Genomic DNA, 23,871 nt, shown 5'->3' with positions numbered 1-23,871 from the left:
ATGTGGCTGTCCAATTTTCCCAGCACCATTTGTTGAAGAGGCTGTCTTTTTTCCATTGGATATTCTTTCCTGCTTTGTCGAAGATTAGTTGACCATAGAGTTGAGGGTCTATTTCTGGGCTCTCTATTCTGTTCCATTGGTCTATATGTCTGTTTTTGTGCCAGTACCATACTGTCTTGATGATGACAGCTTTGTAATAGAGCTTGAAGTCTGGAATTGTGATACCACCGACTTTGGCTTTCTTTTTCAATATTCCTTTGGCTATTCGAGGTCTTTTCTGGTTCCATATAAATTTTAGGATTATTTGTTCTATTTCTTTAAAAAAATGGATGGGATTTTGATAGGGATTGCATTAAATGTGTAGATTCCTTTAGGTAAAATAGACATTTTCACAATATTTGTTCTTCCAATCCATGAGCATGGAATATTTTTCCATTTCTTTGTGTCTTCCTCAATTTCTTTCATGAGTACTTTATAGTTTTCTGAGTATAGATTCTTTGCCTCTTTGGTTAGATTTATTCCTAGGTATCTTATGGTTTTGGGTACGATTGTAAATGGGACTGACTCCTCAATTTCTCTTTCTTCTGTCTTGTTGTTAGTGTAAAGAAATGCGACTGATTTCTGTGCATTGACTTTATATCCTGACACTTTACTGAATTCCTGTATAAGTTCTAGCAGTTTTGGAGTGGAGCCTTTTGGGTTTTCCACATATAGTATCATATCATCTGCAAAGAGTGATAGTTTGACTTCTTCTTTGCCGATTTGGATGCCTTTAATTTCTTTTTGTTGTCTGATTGCTGAGGCTAGGACTTCTAGTACTATGTTGAACAGCAGTGGTGATAACGGACATCCCTGCCGTGTTCCTGACCTTAGCGGAAAAGCTTTCAGTTTTTCTCCATTGAGAATGATATTTGCGGTGGGTTTTTCATAGATGGCTTTGATAATGTTGAGGTATGTGCCTTCTATCCCTACACTTTGAAGAGTTTTAATCAGGAAGGGATGCTGCACTTTGTCAAACGCTTTTTCAGCATCTATTGAGAGTATCATATGGTTCTTACTCTTTCTTTTATTAATGTATTGTATCACATTGATGGATTTGCGGATGTTGAACCAACCTTGCAGGCCTGGAATAAATCCCACTTGGTCGTGGTGAATAATCCTTTTAATGTACTGTTGGATCCTATTGGCCAGTATTTTGGTGAGAATTTTCGCATCTGTGTTCATCAAGGATATTGGTCTGTAATTCTCTTTTTTGGTGGGATCCTTGTCTGGTTTTGGGATCAAGGTGATGCTGGCCTCATAGAATGAGTTTGGAAGTTTTCCTTCCATTTCTATTTTTTGGAACAGTTTCAGGAGAATAGGAATTAATTCTTCTTTAAATGTTTGGTAGAATTCCCCTGGGAAGCCGTCTGGTCCTGGACTTTTGTTTGTTTGGAGATTTTTGATGACTGTTTCAATCTCCTTACTGGTTATGGGTCTGTTCAGGTTATCTATTTCTTCCTGGTTCAGTTGTGGTAGTTTATACATCTCTAGAAATGTATCCATTTCTTCCAGGTTGTCAAATTTGTTGCCATAGAGTTGCTCGTAGTATGTTCTTATAATTGTTTGTATTTCTTTGGTGTTGGTTGTGATCTCTCCTCTTTCATTCATGATTTTATTTATTTGCGTCCTTTCTCTTTTTTTTTTGATAAGTCTGGCCAGGGGCTTATCAATCTTATTAATTCTTTCAAAGAACCAGCTCCTAGTTTTGTTGATTTGTTCTATTGTTTTTTTAGTTTCTATTTCATTGATTTCTGCTCTGATCTTTATGATTTCTCTTCTCCTGCTGGGTTTAGGCTTTCTTTGTTGTTCTCTCTCCAGCTCCTTTAGGTGTAGGGTTAGGTTGTGTATTTGAGACCTTTCTTGTTTCTTGAGAAAGGCTTGCACTGCTATATATTTTCCTCTCAGGACTGCCTTTGTTGTGTCCCACAGATTTTGAACTGTTGTGTTTTCATTATCATTTGTTTCCATGAATTTTTTCAATTCTTCTTGAATTTCCTGGTTGACCCATTCATTTTTTAGAAGGATGCTGTTTAGTCTCCATGTATTTGCATTCTTTCCAAATTTCCTCTTGTGATTGAGTTCGAGCTTCAGAGCATTGTGGTCTGAAAATATGCAGGGAATGATCTCGATCTTTTGGTACTGATTGAGACCTGATTTATGACCCAGGATGTGGTCTATTCTGGAGAATGTTCCATGTGCACTAGAGAAGAATGTATATTCTGTTGCTTTGGGATGGAATGTTCTGAATATATCTGTGATGTCCATCTGGTCCAGTGTGTCATTTAAGGCCTTTATTTCCTTGTTGATCTTTTGCTTAGATGATCTGTCCATTTCAGTGAGGGGAGTGTTAAAGTCCCCTGCTATTATTGTATTACTGTCGATGTATTTCTTTGATTTTGTTATTAATTGGTTTATATAGTTGGCTGCTCCCATGTTAGGGGCATAGATATTTAAGATTGTTAGATCTTCTTGTTGGACAGACCCTTTGAGTATGATATAGTGTCCTTCCTCATCTCTTATTATAGTCTTTGGCTTAAAATCTAATTGATCTGATATAAGGATTGCCACCCCAGCTTTCTTCTGATGTCCATTAGCATGGTACATTGTTTTCCACCCCCTCACTTTAAATCTGGAGGTGTCTTCGGGTCTAAAATGAGTTTCTTGTAGGCAGCATATGGATGGGTTTTGTTTTTTTATCCATTTTGATACCCTGTGTCTTTTGATTGGGGCATTTAGCCCATTAACATTCAGGGTAACTATTGAGAGATATGAATTTAGTGCCATTGTATTGCCTGTAAGATGATTGTTACTGTATATTGTTTCTGTTTCTTTCTGATCTACTACTTTTAGGGTCTCTCTTTGCTTAGAGGACCCCTTTCAATATTTCCTGTAGAGCTGGTTTGGTGTTTGCAAATTCTTTCAGCTTTTGTTTGTCCTGGAAGCTCTTTATCTCTCCTTCTATTTTCAATGATAGCCTAGCCGGATATAGTATTCTTGGCTGCATGTTTTTCTCGTTTAGTGCTCTGAATATATCATGCCAGTTCTTTCTGGCCTGCCAGGTCTCTGTGGATAGGTCCGCTGCCAATCTAATATTTTTACCCTTGTATGTTACAGACTTCTTTTCCCGGGCTGCTTTCAGGATTTTCTCTTTGTCGCTAAGACTTGTAAATTTTACTATCAGGTGACGAGGTGTGGACCTATTTTTATTGATTTTGAGGGGCGTTCTTAGCATCTCCTGGATTTTGATGTTTGTTCCCTTTGCCATATTAGGGAAATTCTCTCCAATAATTGTCTCCAATATACCTTCTGCTCCCCTCTCTCTTTCTTCTTCTTCTGGAATCCCAATTATTCTAATGTTGTGTCGTCTTATGGTGTCACTTATCTCTCGAATCCTCTCCTCGTGTTCCAGTAGTTGTTTGTCTCTCTTTTGCTCAGCTTCTTTATTCTCTGTCATTTGGTCTTCTATGTCACTAATTCTTTCTTCTGCCTCATTTATCCTGGCAGTGAGAGCTTCCATTTTTGATTGCACCTCATGAATAGCTTTTTTGATTTCACCTTGGTTAGATTTTAGTTCTTTTATTTCTCCAGAAAGGGCTTTTATCTCTCCGGAGAGGGTTTCTCTAATATCTTCTATGCCTTTTTCGAGCCCGGCTAGAACCTTGAGAATTGTCATTCTGAACTCTAGATCTGTCATGCTACCTATGTCTGTATTGATTAGGTCTCCAGCCTTCGGTACGGCCTCTTGTTCTTTTTTTTGAGGTGAGTTTTTCCGCCTTGTCATTTTGTCCAGGTAGGATTTGCTTTCTCCTGCTGTGGAATTCCGCTGTTCTTGGTGACTGAAGTTGGTTTTGGATGGTTTCTTGTTGATCTTCTGGGGGAGGGGCCTGTTGTAGTGATTCTCAAGTGTCTTTGCCGCAGGCGGAATTGCACCGCCCTTGCCAGGGGCCGGGCTAAGTAATCCGCTCGGGTTCGCTTTCGGGAGCTTTTGTTCCCTGAGCGCTTTCCGTAGAGTTCCGGAGGACGGGAATGAAGATGGCGGCTTCCCAATCTCTCGGCCCGAAGGAGCCGAGAGCTTGGGGTTCCGCTCCTCAGTGCGCTCTCAGAGCAAAGCGCCCAACAGCCCCGCCTCCCTGGCTTGCGGTCGCGCCTCGAGGAAAGCAGTCAATTGTTGGAGCTTTCAGAAAGTGATCGATTTTCTGTTTCTGGGATTGTTGCTCTTCTTCTCTTCGATTTCCCGTTGGATTTATAGGTGTTCACAATGGTTAGATAAGCTATCTAGCTGATCTCCTGCTACCCGATGTCGTCTCAGCCTGCTACTTCTCCGCCATCTTGACTCTCAAAAATCAACAGGTTCTTTTTAAATCCAAGGATCAAACAGGCATCTCTGTCTTAGAAAAAGGGCAAATTGTCATTTCTCCCAGTGTGGGGACTGTGGAAACAAGGGAAACCCTTCCACATCATAACAGTCCCATATTATGCAAGGGAGCATCTAATTCCATCACTTCATTAAGCATTTTTGAGAGAATTTTTGGCCAGCACCATACAAAGAGCTGTAGAGGGACATCCAAGCAGAGCAAGTCCTGAACATTTTCTAATAGGCTATACAACTTTTAGCATACAAAAACCTTCATCTTTGGAAAGATAGGATATGCATTGTATTGTGCAGTTTGCAAAGGGGATGCATTTTTTTCAACTTCATTTTTCAGCTTTGAGAATCTTTTCTGCTATCTTTTTGCATGAATATTTCCATTTTCACTGAGAAATGAAAAATGTCCTTTCTTGTGATAATCCTCAAATTCTTTTTTGAGTACCCCTCAAATTACTACCTAATTTTCCCAAGTATTTCAATCAAGGGAGCTCCAAGTAAAGCGGTAGTCTGAACACAAGGCACAGTATAAGTCCTGGTTATTCTTTAGAGAACTCTCTAAACCTCTCTACCTGTTCTCTGAGACCTGTATGGACAGTCAGTCTATGAATTATAATGTGTTTTCACGAGATTATCTAATTTGGTCTTTACAAAAGCCCTCTTTATACAAAGAGAAACTTGAGACTTGGGGATAGGAAACCACTAGCGTCGGACCTGGTTGTCCTGTTTTTCCTCTTGCGCTCTGCTTCTGACAAGTGGACTCTAATCTAGTTAGATTAGACCCACCCCGTGGTCAAGAATCCCATGCTTAGAAAGGGGAAACCTCCTACACTGTTGGTAGGAATGCAAGCTTGTGCAGCCACTCTGGGAAACAGCATGGAGGTTCCTCAAAAAGCTGAAAATAGAGCTACCCTACAACCCAGCAACTGCACTACTGGGTATTTACCCTAAAGATACAAATGTAGTGGTCCAAAGGGGCATGTGTACTCCAATGTTTATAGTAGCAATGTCCACAATAGCCAAACCATGGAAAGAACTTAGATGTCCATCAACAGATGAATGGATAAAGAAGATGTAATATGTGTATGTACACACATACACACACACACACACACACACACACACACACACACACTGGAATACTATGCAGCCATCAAAAGAAATGTTATCTTGCCATTTGCAATGGCATGGATGGAACTAGGGGGTACTATGCTGAGTGAAATAAGTAAATCAGAGAAAGACAATTATCATATGATCTCCCTGATATGAGGAATTTGAGAGGCAGGTCAGAGGGTTGTGAAGGGTAGGAAGGAAAAAAAGAAACAAGATGGGACTGGGAAGAGAGACAAACCATAAGAGACTCTTAATCTCACAAAACCAACTGAGGGTTGCTGCGGGGGTGGAGGGTTAGGAATGGGGTGGCTGGGTTATGGACATTGGGGAGGATATGTGCTATGGTGAGTGCTGTGAAATGTGCAAGCCTGATGATTCACAGCTTACAAATAATACCCCTGGGGCAAATAATACAATATATGTTAGAGAAAAGAATCCCATGCCTGGGAGCCCTGGTGATACTGCTGGCTGGTTAAGGACTTGATGGGTGGATAGGACTGATCACCCTTGGCTTTTCTCCTTCTCGCATCTGCCCAACTCAGTGCTGGAGGGTCAAAGGCACTAAGAATACTTGTACGATGGAAGTAAATGGACTTTAGTTTCCTTCCCCCCACTGTATTCTTCACCTACTTCCTTCCATCTCCCTTTAGTAATAATAATAATAATTACTAAAATCAGCACTGTTTATTAAGGACCTAATAATGTGTTTATTTGACCATTTTTTGCTAGTTAATATGTCCCCGGTCCTCATAATCTCCCAGTAAAGAGATTCTTATCACTGCATTTTGTAAATGAGGAAACTGATGTTTAGAGAGAACATATCACTTCTTCAAGATCCCAGTCCCCAAGGGTCTCAGAGTTTGAGTTTTCAGTGGATCCCTTTGCCACAAAACCTGTGTGCTTATGTGTGACACTAGACACCTCCAGCCAAGGAGTTGCTCCTGGTCCATTTCTTGGCGGCAGCATCCACTTTTATGAAGTACTTATTTATTCTTGAAAGGATACTAGCTTCCATGCAGACAGAGAGAATGCAACCCAGACTTGTGAAATTTCAGGAACAATAAGCTCAGACTCAAGAAGTACATTTGCTCTTCTTGGTTTTCTTGCTACCTGCCCTTGCTTGCACTGAACCACCTCATACTTTTCTTATACTCCTACTTTGTTTATTTCTCATTTTGAATGGATTGGATTAGAGGTTCACATGAATGTGAGAGCTCCGTTTTTCCCCAGTTCACATAAGCTGGCTTAGAAATAGTGTTTGTATGTAATAAAAATTTCTTAAATGTTTAAACGGTTTAATTTACCTAGTCCAAATTTAAGTTGTTCTTGGGAGTAGTAGATATGATAAACAGAATTATCCAAAACATGTAGATATACAAAGTGCTTTGTTTCCTTACTTAAATTCAGTGTAGACTTAATCTATTTTTGCTAATAATTTCAAGTACCCAAATCAGACATTTCAAATGACAATTTTTTTAATCTTTGTGTTCTGGTTATGTAGTGGAAGCTTATTGATATTATAAATTTCAATATGTGACTTTAAAACAATAAGAATGGATTATATTTTTTCTGCCTTTCTCTTTCTAACCCTCTATCTCTCAATCCATATGCTTCTTTGGTCTTTAGGTTGAAGATAATTTTATTTTAATCTGTGACTGTAGACTACTTTAAGCATAATTCCCTTTCTGGAGAATAACTGAGCCATGATGTGGTCCATCTGTATGATGAAAAGCCATCCTACGTTATGGAATAACTGTGTGTGTGTGTGTGTGTGTGTGTGTGTGTGCATGTGTGTGTGTGTTCAAGTGTGGAAGTTAAATGCAGAATACTAAAAACAGTTATGTGCAAGAATAATTTCTTAACATATTGCATTTTTACTTTATTAAAGCTGAGGTGACCCAGGTTGACTATATTAAGCCAGAACAAAGAGTTCCAAATCAGTTTGGCTAACATGTTAAAAGTAATTTGGGAGCAATCTATAGCACTATCCAGACTGTGGTATAGTCATTTGGTTCTGATTTTAATTGTCCAACCCATGCATGCTTGGTGTCCAAGTAATGATTTCGTTTCTGGACCACGGCACCATTTAGGTTTTGACGACAAATATCTGCTTTTACCAGCAGGGTTAGATATAGGTCTTATCAATTTCAATTTCATATATCATGACCAAATACTAGTTTAATTCCTTCTATGAATGCTGGACCCTGTCTTCAGATTCATCTTGTTTTTACTTTAGGTAGATTTAGGCATTTTCTATTTAGCACATAATTCTGATTGATAAAATGATGTCTGCTCATACTTACTGAGTGCTATAGAACTTTGTAAGATTGGTACCATTATACTGGTCGGATGGGGAAACCAAAGCTTGGAGGAGTGGGCATACTTGCTGCCATTTACACAACCAGCAAGGGCAAAGGAACTTTCAACTCCAGAGTTCATTTCAAAAACCAGGGTTTTAGCCATCACACAATTTCACCTTTTCACTGTTTTGGGATATGGCCTCTATTTTCATTCCTGTGTCCTACTATCTGCAACTCTAACTCTGTAGGATGTTAACTATCTGTACAAAGCACCGATATTAAGATTTCCACATTATAGTATTTTTATAATCACTTTGTTCCAGAAATAATAGGAGGGGCCCAATTATTTAGCTCAACTCTGTTGACCTCTGCATCCTGACTGAAAGGCATTTTGGCTGGAGGACAAAATTTCTTCCCAGCAATTATCACCAGTGCAGAAACCCAAAATTATACTACCAATAAAAAATATATTAGTAGAAAAAAAGTGTGGCAAGTTTGTGTAAACTCTGAAGGAGTAACTTCCTGTGGCGATGTGAATGTTTATAGTAATACCACAGGGGAGAAAAGAAGTTAGGTGGAGGGAGACAATACCAGAAGGCAGGTAACATTGTTTCTAATTATGGTGTCACACAGTGTGCAATTCGAGTACCTTAAAATAGGGAGACTAGTCTGATTTATTTAGGTGGGCCGCATCTAAATCGTATGAGCCCCCAAAAGCAAACATCTTTCTCCAGCTGGTAGCAGAGGGAAAGCCAGAGATGGCCGAGCAAGAGAAGGGTTCAGTGTGCCCTTTGTTGGCTTGTAGGTGAAAGGGCTACAAGTCAAGGAAGAGGAACCTCAGTTCTAAATCCATAAAGAACTGGATTCTGCCACCAGCTTGAATGAGCCTAGAAGCAGAATTCTCCTCAGACCCTCCAGAGAAGAGCCCAGCCCAGCCCATACCTTGAGTTCAGCTTGTGAGGCCCTGAGCAGAGAACACAGTTGAGCCACACGGTGTCTGGATTTCTGACCCACAGAATGGGAGGCTCTAAACGTCCGTGTTTGTAATAGAAAACTAATGTAGTATGTAAATGATCAATTTTTTTCAGATGACCTTTGTAAAATTTTCAAAAGAAAAATATTGCTCATTCTGAGTAGTGAATGGTATGTGAGAATATTTATCATGCCAGGTAATTAGTTGTTTGGTGAGGTGCAAAGCGGTATAAGGCAGAATTACTTGTTAATCATAGTCATAGTCTTTCCAGTGCTACTCTGTTTCAGGGCTACTTGGTTAGCCCTAGTTTAAATCCAGAAGCATATATGGTTTCTTTTCCTCAGGATTCCACTTTAATGGGAATATCCAATTAGAATTATATTGTTTTCTTCAAGTCTAAACTACCAAATAAATAGTATATATCAATCATTACAATAAAACATTTATTTTGCAAGGTAATAATGAGTTGCTAAAAAAAAAAAGATTTACTGAAAACTAGCTGGATTTAATCTATTGGTTTGTCCATGGTCACTGGATTCATGCTTTGCTATATATAACATCATTTCATAGTGTTAAAAGTAAGCAGTTCAAAGGAAAATTAGTAAGGAGTACATGTGTGGAAAACAGATACTGAGTTCAAAATTGGATATGAATTTTTGACTTGAAAAATCAAATCAGAAATCTGGGGACTTTTATTTCTCCTTTTCCCTTTTTGTTGCAGATTAATCTTAAAGATATTGGTGAAATCTATAAAGTGCGCATTGGACATGACAACAGTGGAAAGGATCCCGCATGGTATCTGGAAGAAATTAGGCTTGAAAATATAGATACATGTGAGGTGTATTGTCTAGCTGTTGACTCCTGGATAGCTGAGAATGAGAATGGTGGAGATCTATGGAAAGAAGTGCCCATGGCAAGAACTAACAAAGCAACTTTACCAGGTATATAATTTCCTTTCCTTTGTATATGTATTAAAAATTAAAACAACTGAGATGATTTAGAATGGAGATCGGTACCCTTTTTCTGGGAAGGGCCAGACACTAAATACAATACAGTTTGTGGGCCATAAAATCTCTCCAAACAGCTCAGCTTTGCCAGGGTTGTGAGACAGCTGCTATAGATAAAATGTAACCTGACAGTGTGGCTGCATTCCAATAAAGCTTCATTTGTGGGCACTGAACTTGTAATTTCATATAAATTTCATTTGTTAAGAAATAGAATTCTGCTTTCATTTTTTTTTTTTTTTAACCATTAAGTGTAAAAAGCATTCTTAGCTCCTACCTTGTATAAAAACATGTGCGGGCAGATTTGACCAACAGGCCATAGCTTGCTTACTCCTGATTTAGAATATTAGGTTTTGGGGTTAGCTCTTGTATGGCCTTTCAAAGGTGAAACATATATGCAAGGATGAATGTGTGTCAACAATTCATCTTTCTGTAAACAGTTTTGCTAGCCATTTAAATGTGGTTTTCCTCTTGTGTTCCTATGTTAACAAATGTCAGTAATCATGAATTCGGAAGTGCCTGAATTCCCTTCCCTAGCTTTGTTTTCTTTTGCATAAAAGTGAACTCACACACTGCTTTAATTGTCTCTCCATCCATTCCCTGCCTCTTTCTGACACCCACCCTATTTTTGCCTCCACTGCTGTAGCGAAAATGTTCTTTCTCAATGGATACTAATGTTTGTTCCAAATTAAATGAGTGTGACTGTGTGTGTGTGTGTGTTCTTGGTGTTCTACACCTGTCCACTATATTTGACACTGTTGATCCCTCATTTGAAGAGGAAGAAATTTCTAGAGGCTCTGTAACCAGACTCACCAAGTAAGTGAAGTGTTTAGCTATGTCATCCTGGGCAAACTACTTAGCCTCTCTTAGCCAAAAATACTTTATCTAAGAAAGGAGATAAAAAATAGTGCTTATGTCATAGGATTATTTTAGGGACATGAGATAATGCACTTGGTCTTTAGAATAATGTGCTTATGGTACTTTGTTCCTGGTACATAGTAATCATTCAATAAATAGTTATTATTACCAACATTGTTATTAAACATCACTCCAATCCTGACCACTATCACATGATACTGACCTAGTTCTTCACTGTTTTCTCTATTTTTTTCCTATTTCTATCACTAGCTCTATTTCTATCTTGGTTCTCCTTCCTTGAACATATGGACTTAAATGCTTGATTCTTCCCTGCCCTCTTGAGCCTCCCTCTAACTTCTGTTGTTAACTGTAACACTTCATCTTTAGCCCTGTCCTCCTCCTTGCCTTGAGCCCCCATGTTCCATTAGATGATGCACCATCCACCATTTCTAATAACCATCCATGGTCTGTTTAGCCATTCCACACAAGTAAAAGTAAACACATGTATACAAACAGGTATTAGGTGCCAAGTGTTGCCAGGAGTATGGAGAACCAGAGAATAGAAAGATGATTCAGATAGGGCTTCCATTCCCCAGAAGTTATTCAGTTTTGTCATTTCAGTTCTTATTTTAGCTGTAGTGACTCCTCCCTTTCTGCTTTCTCATCAGTTTCTTCTCTTCAGCTTCCCTCACACATCTTCATTCCACAGCTCACTGAGCTGTGCTTTGAGCACACCACACCCCCAACAGAAGTCACCACTGCGGCTCCTCTACTTCAGCCTGTTTCCTGTAAACCTACATGGAACGCCTGGCTTTTCTATACCAAATTCACATTAATTAGCCTCTCTCCCAGCATGGGGCCCATTTTACATATTCTCAATCCCTATTAGATTGATGCATGGCACAGGACACATGGGCTGTGTGTCACAGAAATACTTGTAGATACAGAAAAAAAACATTTAGGATAATAACAGCTTAATGAAAGGCGAAAGATTTAATACTAATTTTTTATATATTTATATATTTTCACAGTTTATGAAAGTATTTCCTCATAGAAAATCTCACTTAATACATAAGTCCCTAGATCCTAACAGTTTTAGTTGCCCTACAGTTATATGAGAATGGTAATAGTGTTCGGGAATATCAGAGAGACTGAAATGGAAAAGATAAAAGGGTCCTAAGAAATTGAGAATTACAGGTCAATACCTCTGATGAACATAGATACAGAAAATCCTCAACAACATATTAGGAGACTAAATTCAACAATACATTAGAAGAATCATACAGCATGATCAAGTGGGGATTTATTTCAAGGGTGCAAAAATGGTTCAACACCTACAAATCTGTTAATATGCTATGCCACTTTAACAAAATGAAGGATAAAAATTATATGATCATCTCAATAGATGCAGGAAAAGCATTTAACAAAATTCAACATCCATTTATGATAAAACTCTCAAAAAACTGGGTATAGAGGGAATGTACTTTAACATAATAAAGGCCATATATGACAAACCCACAGCTAACATCATGCTCAATGTTGAACAGTTAAAAGATCAGGCATAAGACAAGGCTGCCCACTCTCACCACTTTTATTCAACATAATATTGGAAGCTCTAGCAAGAGCAATTAGGCAAGAAAAAGAAATAAAAGGCATCCAAATTGGAAAGAAAGAAGCAAAATCGTCACTGCTTGCAGCTGACATATTATATACAGGAAGCCCTAGAGACTCCATCAAAAAACTATTAGAACTAATAAATGACTTAGGTAAAGCTGCAGGATGCAAAGTCAATACACAAAAATCTGGTGCATCTTTTTACACTAATCACAAACTATCAGAAAGAAATTAAGAAAGCAATCCCATTTACAATTGGATTGAAAAGAATAAAATACACAGGAATAAATTTAACCAAGGAGGCAAAAGACTTGTATGTTGAAAGTTATTAGACGTTAATGAAAGAAATTGAAGAAGACACAAATAAATGGAAAGCTATTCCAGTGCCAAAGCAATCTTGAGAAAGAAAAACAAAGCTGGAGATATTGCACTTTCTGATTTCAAACTATATTACAAAGCAATCAGAACAGTCTGGTATTGGCATCAAAACAGACCCCTCAACAGAGCAAAATAGAGAGCCCAGAAACAAACCCACATATGTGTGGTCAATTAATTTATGAGATAGGAGCCAAGAATATACAGTAGGGGAAGGAAAATCTCTTTAATAAATGGTGCTGGGAAAACTGGACAGCTACATGTAAAAGAACAACACGGGACTACTATCTAACACCGTACACAAAAATTAACTCAAAACAGATTTAAGACTTGAACATAAGACTTAAAACCATAGGGACACATGGGTGACTCAGTTGGTTAAGCATCTGCCTTCAGCTCAGGTCATGATCCCAGGGTCCTGAGATGGAGCCCTGCATTGGGAGCCTGCTTCTCTCTCTGTCTGCTGCTTCCCCTAATTGTTATCTCTGTCCCTCTGACAAGTAAATACATAACACCTTAAAAAAAAAAAAAAGACCTGAAGCCATAAAACTCCTAGAAGAAAACATAGGAGGTAAGCTCCTTAACATAGATTTTCATTATTTTTAAAAATCTGACATTGAAAGCAAAAACAAAACAAGGATAAAAAAGCGGGATTACATCAAATTAAAAAGCTTCTGCACAAAAAAGAAAACCAGCAACAAAATGAAAATGCAACAAAATGCAACTTACTGAATGGGAGAAAATAATTGCAGATCATATATTTGACAAAGGGCTACCAATCTAAAATATATAAAGAACTCATACTACCTAATAGGAGAATAAAATCCAATTAAAAAATGGGCAGATTTAGATACATACTTTTCCAAAGAAGTGATGTATGGAACTGATGGTAGCTATACTTGTGATGAACATAACATAAACTTGTCAAATCATTACCCATGGTACCCGAAACTGATATACATTGTGTGTCAACTCATATCTGTTAGAATGGATAATATAAAAAAGGCAAGACATAACAAGTGTTGGTGAGGATATGGAGAAAAGGGAGCCCTTGTACATTCTCAGTGTTGGATTGGTGCAGGTACTGTGGAAAACACTATGGAAGTTCCTCAAAAAATTAAAAATAGAACTACCATACGATCCTACTATTTTACTTCTGGGTATTCATCCAGAGAAAATGAAAGCACTAAATTTGAAAATATATGAAGACCCCCACATTTATTACAGCATTATTTACAATAGCCAAGACAGGGAAACAACCTAAGTGACCATTCATGGATGAATGGGTAAAGAAATTTTGACATAATTATAATATATATACCAAATATACACCAATAATTATATCAAATAATTATATATATCAAAATTATATGGATGTTATACTGTATATGGTATATAATTACATGTGCTAGTGTATTTTGGTACATATAATATGATCACATTTATATAATTATATAATTATTTGGTATTTTTTTAATATATATATATATATATATATATAAATGAACTGTTATTCAGCCATAGAAAAGAATGAAATCTTGCCATTTGTGACAACATGGATGGACCTCAAGGGCATTTTGGCAGGTGACATAAGGCAGACAGAGAAAGGCAAATACTGTATGATCTCTTTTATATGTGGAATCTAAAAACAAAAACCAAGAAAACCCCCAAGCTCATAGATACAGAGAACATATTAGTGGTTGAAAGAGGTGGGGATAGGGGATAGGAGAAATGGGGAACTTTATTTTTCTTAGTTTAATAAATTGAGTAAGAAAACTTTTAAAAAGACTCAGCATGTTCTGTTGCATGAATCATTTTAAACTGACATAGGAATGTTAGAAATACAGATTATATATGAAGAAAAAGCAGAGTTGATATCTAGAATTTGGGGAAAAGATTTAGAATTCTCTCTCAAGAATCCATTCTGTTTTACAAAAATGCCATATCCATCATCAATCTATCATCTATCTATTTATCTACCTATCTATCTATCTATCTATCTATCATCTATCTAAACACCCAGGTGGCTCATTCCATTAAGCATCCCACTCTTGATTTTTGGCTCAGGTCATGATCTCAGGGGTGTAAGATTGAGCCCCATGTCAGTCTCCATGCTGGGTGTGAAGCCTGCTTAAGATTCTCTCTCTCAGAAATGGGAATCTTCCTACACTGTTGGTGGGAATGCAAGCTGGTGCAGTCACTCTGGAAAATAGCATGGAGGTTCCTTGAAAAGTTGAAAATAGAGCTACCCTATGACCCAGCAATTGCTCTACTGGGTATTTGCCCAAAAGATACAAACGTAGTGATCCAAAGGGGCATGTGCACCCCAATGTTTATAACAGCAATGTCCACAATAGCCAAACTATGAAAAGAACCTAGATGTCCATCAATAAATGAATGGATAAAGAAGATATGGTACACACACACACACACACACACAGAGAGAGAGAGAGAGAGAGAGAGAGAGGAATATTAGGCAGCAATCAAAAAACCAAATCTTGCCATTTGCAGTGACATGAATGGAACTAGAGGGTATTATGCTAAGCAAAATAAATCAACCAGAGAGGGACAATTATCATATGATCTCACTGATTTGAGGAATTTGAGAAATAAGACAGAGGATCATAGGGGAAGGGAGGAAAAAATGACAAGATGAAACCAGAGAGGGTGATAAAACTTAACAGATTCTTGGTCTCAAGTAAACAAACTTATTTGCTGAAGTGGAGGGGGTGGGAGGGATAGGGTGGCTGGGTGATGGAGATTGGGGAGGGTATGTGCTATGGTGAGTGCTGTGAATTGTATAAGGCTGATGATTCACAGACCTGTACCCCTGAAACAAATAATACATTATATGTTAATTTAAAAAAGAAGAGTAAAGGGGCAAAAAAACCAAAACCCAATATTCTCTTTCTCTCTCTCTCTCTGCCCCTCATCCAGTCTCCCCCCCAACCCAAAATGGTGTATAGAAGGATTTTGAAATCAATGGTACCAATAAGAAACAGAAGAAGTCATATTGGGGTGCTCTATTAGTTATTTCTCAAGTTATAGTGTTTTAAAAAACTGCATTTTTAAAAAATGAACTTTATTTAAATTCTGACAACTATTTCATATTTATTCCAATTGCTTCTTTGACATATGCACAGTTTGTTACATGTAAAAAAAAGTGGAAAGGAGTTGTATTTTTTTTTTTAATCCAAGAAACAAAAGAAACTCCATTGTGCTTTAAATGAACTATTGATTTTGGGTTCATTTAACTTTAGCAGCAGTAAAGACTCAACATGTCTTCCCTGCATCAGTCTGTTCATCCTTTTCCCATACTAGCTAATGAAACTTGATCCATTAGCATTTCCCGTTTAAAGGGCTAATTTCTTAGCTGAAGCACATGAGCCTTTTCTAAAACATTTTCTCCTCCAAAACAATATAATGTAATACATGATACTAGAGCAAATCTGATCCAGTCATTTTTTTCCATTTCTGACAAATTCATCTAGCTGCCCCTTTCCCAGTTTGATTATTTGCTCATTTAGGGGAAAATCATTCAAATAAGAAAATGAAAAGACAGTGACACCTCAATGTTCAGGTTTAACTAGGGATCAAAACCTACTGGGGAGCAAGAAGCAGTCCAGGCATGCTGAGTATTGCTTTTGGAAAGTCATTCTTGGTGCCAAGAGGTTCATTTACTATTCTTGTGACATCAAGGAAAGCCACAGCAGAATCAAACCACTGAATTGATGCTTCTCTGGTTTGGGTTTGAAAGGAGGACCGAGGAGGGGTTGACCTTCAATATTTTGGGATTGTCGGTTCATCTGTCAAAATATTCTGAAGCTGGCCTAGGGAAGAGCACAAAGAATGATTATAGAGGGACTTCTTTTTAAAATGAAGCTATTAATACTTCGGTTTGCCAGACTGGATAGAGTCCTAGGGACACTTGAGGGTTATATATTTTTTTAATTTAGTAGCACAAAAAGAGTGCTTTTCCTTGCAGTTGGCACTTATACTCTGAGCCAATTAATTTTGTGACTTTGCCTCTTCTTTTCAAAAGATTACTGGAATGTTTTCAAAAGAAAAGGGTTTTTTGGGAGTTTTTTTGAAGCTATTCGTCTTTTATGAAGCTATTCGTCATCACTCTTTGGGGGCTGAGCTGGATTGCTGGTGGGATCAGAGCAGTCTCCTCTCGGAGACCAGCACTGCCAAGCTGAGCCTGTTCACATGCACAGTTTCCACACTTTCCTCCAATTTGCTCACCATCTGCCCTGTTTGTGGGGAAAGGCACCAAGAGCTGTTGATCACCATTGCTTGGTTGTCCTTAATGATCTTTAGTTAATGGCCTGGTGGGCATGCCGTGGGGAGGGGGGGGCGGTGATAAGAAGACTGACTCAGCTGACAGCGACCTCTTCACAGGTTCTGGCTCCGGGCTTTCTTCAGAGACCCCTGATAATGGGAGGGGAGGTTTGGGGCCACAACCGTGGCCAAAGAAATGTTTGATGCTAGGTTTTGGTAAGCCTGAAGAAGGGATGGTTCACTTCCAAACAAGAAATAACTCTCAGAGAATCTAAGAAAGTACCATCATAATAGAAATGCATTGGCTTTAAGATATTTGTATTTATCAGATTTTAAGTAGTGAGAAAATAACACTTACAGACAACCTACAACAAATGTTGGATGGTAACAGCTGAGCTAAGTTTGAAAAAACAAGCCAGCTTTCTGTAATGCTTTAGCTTTTACCACACTACCCATGCTCAAGGGGAAAATGTGGGCTTCAGAGACAGACCCTTTCATTGATGAGACATCTGACATGCAGAGAAGGGGAGTCGCTTCCAAACCTCAGTCTCAATCACGGGGTTTGTGAGTTACACAAGTTTTCTCAGTCGGTCAGTTTGTCTGTGAAATGGAACATATAATACCTATTGTCAGAGTGATCACCACATAATTCAGCATCCAAACCAGGACATTTCTGAGAGAGAGGAAAGGCTCTGTTAGTGCACGAGAACAATGAGCGTCAATTGGAACCATTCCAAGGCAAAGCAGAAATGGGGTCACCCACTGGGTTTTCACTATGGATATGGTATTTTTTAAAAAAAAATATTTATTTATCTGACAGAGAGAGAGTGAGAGCGAGAGCACAAGCCAGGAGACAGGGAGAGGAAGAAGCAGGCTCTCTGCTGAGCAGGGAGCCCTATATGGGGCTTGATCCCAGGTCCCCAGGATCATGATCTGAGCTAAAGGCAGATGCTTAACCAACTGAGCCACTCAGGCACCCCTGAATATGGTATTTGTCACAAAGCAGGCACTTAACACACACTAATTCCTTTGTTTTCTCCCTTCAACTTGTTTTTCCCTCCTGCTTCCTTCATACCATGTAGCTGATATCATGAGGGGAGGGCAAACACAAGGAATGATTTAGGATTAGGAAAGGCTATTATTCTCAATCCCACAGCCAGAATGGCTTTCTGAAAATATCAGTCAGATTGTGTCACTCCTTTGCTTACTAAAAACTCCACTGTTGATGGTGCCGGGCAAGCTATTCTCTCAGCGCTTAGGACTCTGCCCCTCTATCTTATCTGCTGGCTTGTGCCTTCCCTAGGCCTCTGCATGGCCAACTCCTTCACCTTTGTTCAGGTTTCTGGTCCAAGAGACCTTCTCCGTGAGGCTTACCTGGAGACTGACTGATTTCCTGACTTCCTTCCTTCCTCCCCTCTTTTTTTTTTTTCTTTCTTTCTCCTTCCTTCCTTCCTTCCTTCCTTCCTCCTTCCTCCCTCCCTCCCTCCCTCCCTCTCTCCATTCCTTCCTTCTTTTATTTATTTATTTGAGAGAGAGAGAGAGAGAACACTAGTAGGGTGGTAGAGGGAGGGGGAGGACAAGCAGGATCCCCACTGAGCAGGGAGCTCAACAGAGCTCGATCCCAGGATCCTGAGATCATGACCTGAGCCGAAGTCAGAGGCTTAAGTGACTGAGCCACCTAAGTGCCCCATCCGGGAGACCTTCTATAAAATATGAAGAAATTCCACTCCCTTCCCACCCTGGCACTTCTCTCTACAGCTCAAAAGTATTTCTTTTTCAGCAATAAGATAAATATTTTCAACCAAGAGACACATAAAGATTCAGTCCTAAACTGCCAATGTACGTGGTCTTGGGCCACAAACCTTCAGTGCAGACTGAAATGTCTGCACGTGTTTAACACTGAATCTCATTTACCATCTGTTTCTGAGATCAGATTTCTTTGGGCAGTTTGTATCAACATGAGCACACCATGATGAGTGCTGAGAAAGCTTAATTCTCGATGACCTGAGAGAAAGCACTAAACAGTCCATTAATTAAATCAAATTAAAGCTTCAGCCAAAGGGTTTGTCTTGGGGAAGTTCAGCTGCACTGCCTGGAGAACTCTATCAGTACCAGAGCTGATGCTCCTACTCGGGAGGTGGTACAGGCAGCCCTCCATGCTCATCAGCAATGCAGGAGCCTCGTGCAGAGAGGAGCTGCCTCCCATGCAGAGGAGTGTAGACAGCCCTGGCAGAGCAAAGTCCTTCAGTATTACCTAGAAACATCTGAGCATAATGACTAACAACATGGTACCAGGAAGTCCCCCTAAACATAGATAATTACATTCATTTTTCTGATTAGGAAAGTCTTCAGAAAAAAAGAAAGAAAAACCCACAAAACTTACATTCCCTAAAAATACTGTGTACACTTTGACAGAGATGGGGACACAAATGTAAAATTCATCACCTTCTAAACTTTTTTCCTTAGACTTTGTGATTATTTGTTAGTGACACCCAAGGTTGGGAGATCTGAGATGTTTTAAGAGTTTGTCTCCCAGGATGGAGAAAAGGGCACTAAGAAATCAGGCACCAGGACCATGTGCTGGTTGGAGAGAACTGGGGGACTGGCTGCTCCAGACACCATTTGATGCCACTGTCTCTAAATTGGAGAGCTAAATATTTGAAGGGCTTGGGTCTACAGTCTTCCAGTGAGGACACTACTTAAGATTTAAGGTCCCGTGAGTTTCACTGAAGTATTCATGTATTTACACTCAATGCAATACATGAAGTGTGTGTGTGTGTGTGTGTGTGTGTGTGTGTGTGTGTGTCCATCTACACACATGAGCACAGAAGCATGTCTCTCTCAGATAAGTTCCAAAAGTCACCACCCAGTGAAAATTTGACAGTGTACCCTGGGAGGAGAATGGAAGCCTGCAACTTTGGGGATATAGCTGGAGGAATGATATTGTTATATGACTCTATTTTTTATTTAATAGATGATGAATTTTGGGGGGCAGCACATTTGAGAACCCCTGGATGGTTTGGATCAAAAGAGAATAATACCACTGGGCCATATTGCACAAGAAAGATGAGGCACCATTTCAAGTGAGCTCACTTTGGAGGAGAATCTAGCCCCAGTCTGGTTGGGAGGGCTTGACAATGCCAGTTACCTGCCCCCCTCCCCTTCTGCAGTCACTTCCTGGGACTGTTGGTCCTCTCTGAACACTCCAGAGTCAGAGTCTGGGAGGCCAAATTCATTTGTCCACTCCATACAGATCTAGAAGAAAAAGCCAAAGGGCCAGAAATAAGTGGACCCTGAAAGAAACTGGGGAATGAGAACAAAAGTTGGGAACAAAGGGCCTGGGAAGGTATCCTTGATTTAGGGCGCAGTTCTGGGAGCAGAGCTGCCACAGCCCATTCTAGATGACTCATACTTGAGTGGTTTTGGGGGCAACCAAGAGAGATCAGTACACAGCATTTTTTGATAGATGGTGGATTAGTAAACATTCATTTATTCAGCATTCTTCAGTAAACATTTACATGTACTAGGAGCTGGGGGTTCAGAACTGAAAAAGATGTGAGCCCTGCACTTCCAGCATGTGAGATTTAGGAGGGGAGACCAAGATGCCCATTATGCAGGTATGTGCACTCTGGGAGGCAGGGGTGGTACGTTTGGTGCATTTGGCTCGAGGGCAGACCATGGCTTGGACTACAGACATATCTGTGAAAGCAGCCAACTGCTCCATAGACCATCGATGATGTCAGGTGACTTTCATAGCAGAATCACCAAATATTCTTTAACGATTTATTCAAAATCATCCTAAATTGAGAAGATTGCATCCCTTTAGGCTATTTCTCTGGCAGTAGCTATTTTAATGGAGGAGGAAAATGTCCTGGTTCTACTATTTTATTACGACATTCTAATACTAATGAGTGGTGTACTGCGGAATAAGGCAGCAGCCTGCTGCTTCCCATATTTACTTCCAGGGCTGACTTTGCTTGGTTATCAGTACGTCTCAGTTCAATATGACATCTTAGATCAGGTTAGTGGTGGTGATGGTCCTTTCCTCCTGAACCATACACTGGCCCTCCATGACCCTATGGACTCCATTTAGTTCTGCAAATAACCTTCTTGTGTCTAAATACTTAAAACATTCCATTCCAGTAGCTTTGTGAAAAGGCTTCCTCATCACCATACACCTTGAGTATATGGTACCTTGGGTAATCAAGCAACGGGCTACCAAGGGAGTGAAAAACTTCTAGTCATGATAAAATATTAAGAAGGTGATCCTTCAAATGTAATTCAAATATAATTAAAGTTACAGGACTGTACTAAATATAATATATTTTATAAATAGTTAATTGGGTTCAATTTCTTTACATGTTCATTAAAAAATCAGACAGGTATAGGTATGAGACAATCTTTCTGGATACCCCCCAAGTTATTCCTTCTGCATTGTTTTTATCATCACGTCATGGATTTGAGTCTTCACAATCAATGACTCTGCGGGCTGCAAAAATATAACATTTTTCATGCTTCATAGCTAATTAGAATCATACCCTTCCTAGAGAAACTTCTTGGGGTGATAAAAATATTCTCTGTCTTGATGGTAGTGGTAGTTATAGGACTTGTAAACAAAGTTTACACAGTTCCCAAAACTCATCAAACCTTAAATGAGTGAATTTTGCCACACGTACATCCTATTTCTACAAACCTGATGTAAAAATAATCCAAGCCCCTATTTCCATGGGTGATGGTAATCTTAATTGTTGTAACTCAAAATAAGCTCAGTCACTTCCAATATAACGCTTAGTTTCTTTTGGTAAAAAATTGGTCGATTTAGAATTCTCATTCTGCTCGCATCCTTACTCCATGTCACCCTCAGATTGAAGAGGTCTCTTGGTATGGCTATCCCTGAGGTATCTCATTCTACTTCCTCTTTAGGTATCACCTCCTTGCTCTTCTACCAAGGGAAACACATTTCCTACTATGGCTTTGTTTTTCCTCTCCTAAACTCGAAAAATCACATTTGAAGAATTTATTTCAGCCCACTTCCCAGCCATGTGACGTTTTTAATATACCCTTGTGGCTAAGAAATTATATACCTATATATCTGTATCTATCTATCTATCTATCTATCTATATCCCTATGAAGAGAAAATATATATATTTTTAACCCTATGCTTTCTGTAGTAAGCAGAGACAAAAGAATCTAAGATTTCTTATAAGGAAATCTTAAGGATACTATTTATGGAGATGTTAATGCTTGGAGTTGATGCTGATAAATCATCATTTACAAACGCTTAGGAGATTCTGGCCTAAAATGATGTCTGAGGTGTGGGGGGGGGAGGAACAAACTGCAGGTGAAAACTGGATTTTTGTGTCACTAATGAGGTGATGTTAAATCTTACTATGTAGCCCACAAATCTGTCGGCCCAAAGAATGCTGAGCTTTGACAGTGATACGCATGCTATGCATTCCTTGAAAGAGGGGAAAAGTTTTGAAATGACTGGAAGTATAGGTAGATATGAGAATGAGAGAGTTGAAGGCAATGACATTGAGAACACAAGTGAAACAAATGCCGCCCCCCCCCATGGTGAAAATATATAGTTTAGCTAGGAGCTGAATTGAATGACAGTTGTGGCAAACAGTCAGACAAGCAATGTTATTATTGGGTGCTTATGGCAGACTTTATCTGAGTGAGTAAGGCTCACAGCAGCTGAGGCTCCTGACTAATAATCTGAAAGAAAAATTTAGCACCAACTATGGTAAAAAGAACATTAGAAAATTGGAGGCAAAAATGTCCAATATTTATGGATAACCTAAAGCAACAAGTTTACTCTTTCAATACTTTCAGCTAAATCATGGTGAGAGATATATATTAATAACTACTTAAAATCTGGTGCTTTAAGAATAGTTACTTGTAGCCAGAATGATTGATTAGTAATACTTGTCTTTGAATATGTTCAAGTAAAATGATCTCTTCCATTCTGTATAACATCCAGGTCTAGAAACCCAGCCTTGAATTTTTCAAGTATTTGAGGCAATTGTAAATTTTCTTCTAACTCACATTTTTAACTTACTACTGCTCTCCTTTAGGATTTGACCTCCCTGAGTGTGTGTGTGTGTGGGGGGGGTTCCTCTCTTAGAATGGAGATAATCTGTTAGCCTTCCACATTTTTACAATAATGCCAGTCTTTTAGCTAGAACATATGGCCCTGCCTTTGAATCAAGAACCCTGAGACCTGACTTTCACTCCCAAGGAGAGAGACTGAACAAAGAATTTTCTGAGATCTTCGCTTGCTAAGACTTGTTTAAAGCACATAATATTTTAGAGTGCATCTAAGCAACATGCTAACCAGGTATTCTTTAAATTCTCCCTTTCTTTACATTAAAGGAAGAATTTTGTATTGCTCTATTGTTATGAATTTAGCATTAAAAAACTACATGCTTTTGTTGAAGAACTATAGCAAATACTTAGTGAATTATGTAACACTGTACAATTAAAGTTGAGTCAATGTTAAAGATTTCAGCAAAATGTCTTTTTCTCTGGGTGGGATTATATGTTTTCTTTCAATTTCCAACTCAAAGTATGTATCTCTCTCTGATGTGGTTTGAGGATAGAATTTAGTGTTCAACTATGATATCCACATTGTTCCAAATATGTAGTACATTTAATTCTCTTTGAATTTTGGATCTCAAGGGGTTTTTTTTTGTTTGTTTTGTTCTTTGTTTTTGTTTTTTGGTGCTTATGTACTAAATTTATAGCAGCTTCTGGGAATACAGTGTTAAGAAATATTTCAGTTGTGTGTAAGTAGCAGGCAAGGTGCATGATTTGATCATGGGACAATGGGTATGTTGGTTGCACAATGTGTACAGTCTGTTGTGATAGAGGGAGCACTGAGTGTTGTTCTTTATGACCTAAGTATATGATCTCTTTCCTAAATAATTTTTTTATCTTTGATC

Source organism: Martes martes, assembly GCF_963455335.1.
Source record: "Martes martes genome assembly, chromosome: 4".
Taxonomy (NCBI): Eukaryota; Metazoa; Chordata; class Mammalia; order Carnivora; family Mustelidae; genus Martes; species Martes martes.
This window is presented reverse-complemented; position numbering follows the sequence as displayed.